This window comes from Capsicum annuum, unplaced genomic scaffold (genome assembly GCF_002878395.1).
Source record: "Capsicum annuum cultivar UCD-10X-F1 unplaced genomic scaffold, UCD10Xv1.1 ctg58158, whole genome shotgun sequence".
NCBI classification, from domain to species: Eukaryota; Viridiplantae; Streptophyta; class Magnoliopsida; order Solanales; family Solanaceae; genus Capsicum; species Capsicum annuum.
Window position 1 is genome coordinate 1 of NW_025866741.1, and position 5,006 is coordinate 5,006.

At 38.5% G+C, this 5,006-nt stretch overlaps 1 pseudogene; it reads right to left on the reverse strand.

The window, feature by feature from the left end:
- Positions 1-251: 251 nt before the first annotated feature.
- Positions 252-4,378, reverse strand: LOC124893365 (annotated as a pseudogene).
- Positions 4,379-5,006: the final 628 nt, after the last annotated feature.

The following is a 5,006-nucleotide window of genomic DNA, read 5'->3' on the forward strand; positions in this document are numbered from 1 at the left end:
ACACATTAGTAAGAGGACTAGTTATGACATATATCTTCAATCATGAATAAGAAAACCTCAGCAGTTAGATACTTGATACAACTGTACAAGTAGACTAAGCTACTAAAGAAAGCTACCAAACTTTGTAATCTTCAATTCGGCAAGCACATTAGTGTACAAGTTATTGCACGTTGATCAGACCATGACATGAAGATAAAAAATGACTCATCAAACATAACAAAGAAAGCAAGAAAAAAAGAGACGTACCCTAGAAGAAGACTCGTTAGATGAGCAAAGCTGTCGGCGATCAAAGTCTATATCATCTGCACCATCCTCTCCATAATGTTTCTTCAACAATGGCTCCCCCTTGGTTTTAGGATATTTTAAACTCAACTTCCTCTTCCTCCAGGAAAGAAGACTACATTTTGAACTCTGCTCTGCAGATTGATTTGCTGCAGTTTTATCCTCAGGGTACTTGTGCTTTGTGTCTGAAATATGATGGCTGTAGTGGACTAAATCCTCGTTACTACTGCTGCCGCTTGTATTTGAACAAAATGATCCACCAGCATGGTCTGTATAGACGGGTGCTTCATAACTGAATAACTTCTGAACACTTGTATCCTCTTTTCCTTTCTCAGATTCTCCTACCGAATCCTCATCAAGTTAATCGGTATCCACAGGATAAACATAATCGGGATCCTCACTTCTGACTGAGTTCCTTCCATCACTGCTGCTACCTTTCTCTGCATGATATGCCTTTTTGTGTCGCCTAAAAGATAATGATTTCCAAAATTTAACCTTTTGTAGACCTGCTTTTAAAGAACCACCCCCATTTCTGTCTGTCAACAAAGCCTTTCCAGGGTTTGGAGATACTGGAGCAGACATGATAAACTTCAGAAATATCTCTGAAGCTTCGTGAGTGTTCCTCAATTCCACAAGGTTGAGCACTAGCTGTCAACAAATATATGAACATATCTTTAGGAAACAGTTGCATTAGATAATATATTCACGTAGCTGCAGGAATACAAGAACGCAAACAAAAAGCATGTGTTTTAGTTTCTCTTAAACAGAGTGAAAGGCAATTCTTGAAGCTGCCAACAGAGACTTTCAAGGGAACAAAATTTTCAATGCACTCTTGTTTATCTCTAGCTACTGAAGCAAAGTCTGCAAGATTCAATGTCGCAGCAGAAAGTATGGGTACCTTCTGATTTGGTCCTTTGCTTGTACCCTGATTCAGCAGAAGTATGAATAAATACAAAGAAGGGAGTAAATGAACAATGAAATCGAACACAACGACAACTTGTTCAATGGAGAAATTAGTGTCGATGAAAAGCTAAAACCAAAACTAAATGATTAAAAGCACGAAATAATACACCCATGGATTGAAAAACACACGATTCTCATGAACGATAGGTTCAAAGCAGTCAAAGGAACATGCAGATAAGGCCAATGTTGTGCCTATGGAAGAAGAACAACTTACTTCAGTCTCAAACAAGTTGAGATATAAGAATTTACTATTCCATTTAAGCTCAGCACATGTCATCATCATACCAAATAAAAATACAAGCAAAAATAATTTACATAAAAAAAATAATTAAAACCTATTTCCAACTAGTAGATATGGCCTATATGAGTCTTCATACTACATTGTGTATGATCTCATGACCTCCTGGTCACATGGCAACAACTTAACCGGTTAATCCAAGGCTCCCCTTCAAAAGGGGCGTCGACGAAAATCGTTTGACTGATGAAGGGGAAGAATACCTTCAACTACTAGGGATGGTTTTCAAATAAAAACAAAACAATAATAATAATCAAGAGGAGTATAAAACTAATGTATTCATTTATCTCAACTTCCCTCTTTGAGAGAACCATAGAAAAGTACTCTTGAGCAGCTCCATAGTCATTTACATTAGCATTAGCATTCCTCGAGTACGAAGAAGAAAAGACAAAGAAGATACCGACGAGCTAGTTACACTCATATACGAATGAAACAAAGAAGAGACTCTCTAGGTCAAAATTCCTAAATGGTATGTAGAACAAAATGAATTAGCGCAATATATATACTAGTAAAGCTTTACCAATCGTTGCTTATTCTGCTGCTGCCGATGGTACTATGGACAAACTATTAGCAATCAGTTCTTCTGAAGATGACTCCTCAAACTTGGGGACAAAGCTTATTGTGTAGTGGAACTCGATTTGTAGGCGCTGATGAAGGGGTGTCGATGCCATCAATCCTTTATTTACATCAACTTGTAACTCCCTAATAGGGATTGCTGCCAAAAAACTCTTAATGTACTCTTTACATTCATCTTTACCTATATAAATGATGTTCTTTTCGGGTACCCTGTCTCCCTACATACTGTCGTCGCTGTTGGTGCTCATGACAATTTTGCTTTCATTCGCAGCCTCTTTGACATTGGTTTTCTCTTTTCTATCGCAAGATGGCTTATCATCTGATTGTTGAGACTCACTAGGTGCTTGCATAATTGTTGTATCTTGGTCAAATTTGAGGATATATGCCTGATTACCACCCTCAAAAAGCCTCTCCCCAAGTGTGTCAATGATATAGTACGCGTCTTTTTCAACCTTGAGGATAAAGAAGTGGTCATTCCAACTCACAATGTAAACACAGGAGTCGCCATGACGAGGAGTTTCTTGAGTGGACTTAGAAATCTCATCCCATATGTTGTCAAAAGACATGGAACCATGAAGGAAGTGGAATCCTTCCTCTTCTTCGATTCCTTCAGGATGAAAGAACCCAATGAATGATTTTTTTGAGATGACTGAGAGTGGACGCACTTTAGCCTCGAGAACTGTCTCGAGGTCAAAATGCTTATCTGGGAAACATTCCCTATAGGTCTTGTTTTCACAAGATCCGTCCACTGCATCGAGCCTTCACAGATAAGAGAATTAAGTTGGTACTTGATAGACATATCTTCAGGATTTCAGTGGAACCAATCAGCTATGACAGCAACCAAGGTTGTACAAGCGCTTTAAACAGCAGCTCATTCATTTCATTGATCAATTGAAGCAAAGAGGATCTGAGTCTGCAGCTTTATTTGTCCATCACGGCTTATTATTTCTTTCTGCTCCCAACTACCCACAGCGAAACTTTCATCTCCAAACTCAGAGACTGAAATCGGAGAAGTTTCCTCGGATTTGTGCCCCTGCATGAACTACACACATTAGTAAGAGGACTAGTTATGACATATATCTTCAATCATGAACAAGAAAACCTCAGCAGTTAGATACTTGATACAACTGTACAAGTAGACTAAGCTACTAAAGAAAGCTACCAAACTTTGTAATCTTCAATTCAGCAAGCACATTGGTGTACAAGTTATTGCACGTTGATCAGACCATGACATGAAGATAAAAAATGACTCGTCAAACATGACAAAGAAAGCAAGAAAAAAGGAGACGTACTTTAGAAGAAGACTCTTTAGATGAGCAAAGCTGTCGGCGATCAAAGTCTATATCGTCTGCACCATCCTCTCCATAATGTTTCTTCAACAATGGCTCCCTCTTGGTTTTAGGATATTTGAAACTCAACTTCCTCTTCCTCCAGGAAAGAAGACTACGTTTTGAACTCTGCCCTGCAGATTGATTTACTGCAGTTTTATCCTCAGGGTACTTGTGCTTTGTGTCTGAAATATGATGGCTGTAGTGGACTAAATCCTCGTCACTGCTGCTGCCGCTTGTATTTGAACAAAATGATCCACCAGCATGGTTTGCATAGACGGGTGCTTCATAACTGAATGACTTCTAAACAATTGTATCCTCATTTCCTTCCTCAGATTCTCCTACCGAATCCTCATCAAGTGAATCTGTATACATAGGATAAACATAATCGGGATCCTCACTTCTGACTGAGTTCCTTTCATCACTACTGCTCCCTTCCTCTGCATGATATGCCTTTTTGTGTCGCCTAAAAGATAATGCTTTCCAAAATTTACCCTTTCGCAGACCCGCTTTTAAAGAACCATCTCCATTTCTGTCTGTCAACAAAGCCTTTCCTGGGTTCGGAGATACTGGAGCAGACATGATAAACTTCGGAAATATCTCTGAAGCTTTGTGAGCGTTCCTCAATTTCACAAGGTTGAGCACTAGCTGTCAACAAATATATGAACATATCTTTAGGAAACAGTCGCATTTGACAATATATTCACATAGCTACAGGAATACAAGAACACAAGCAAAAAGCATGTGTTTTAGTTTCTCTTACACAGAGGGAAAGGCAACTCTTGAAGCTGCCAATAGAGACTTCCAAAGGAATGAAAATTTCAATGCCCTCTTGTTTATCTCCAGCTACTGAAGCAAAGTCTGCAAGATTCAATGTCGCAGAAGAAAGTACGGGTACCTTCTGATTTGGTCCTTTGCTTATACCCTGATTCATTAGAAGTATGAATAAATACAAAGAAGGGAGTAAATGAACAATGAAATCAAACACAAAGACAACGTGTTAAATAGAGGAATTAGTGTCGATGAAAAGCTAAAACCAAAACTAAATAATTAGAAGCACGAAATAATACACCCGTGGATTGGAAAACAAACGATTATCATGAACGATAGGTTCAAAGCAGTCAAAGGAACATGCAGATAAGGCCAATGTTGTGCCTATGGAAGAAGAACAACTTGCTTCAGTCTCAAACAAGTTGAGGTATAAGAATTTACTATTCCATCTAAGCTCAACACATGTCATCATCAAACCAAATAAAAATACAAGCGAAAATAAGTTACATAAAGAAAATAATTAAAACCTATTTCCAACTAGTAGATATGGCCTATATAAGTCTTGATACTACATTGTGTCCTATCTTTAACCAAGTCTGCATTGATTCCAAGAAATTATAGGTCGTTCGAGACAACTTCTCTAGGTCTATCTCATCTCCTTTTAACACCTTGGTCACCATGGTCTCACATCTACTAACCGGTGCATCTGGAGGTCGCGGCAAGACGTTGAGCCTATGAAAGAAGTAGTCATTAAAAAGTTCAAACCATTTATCATTAACAACTCCTCCTAT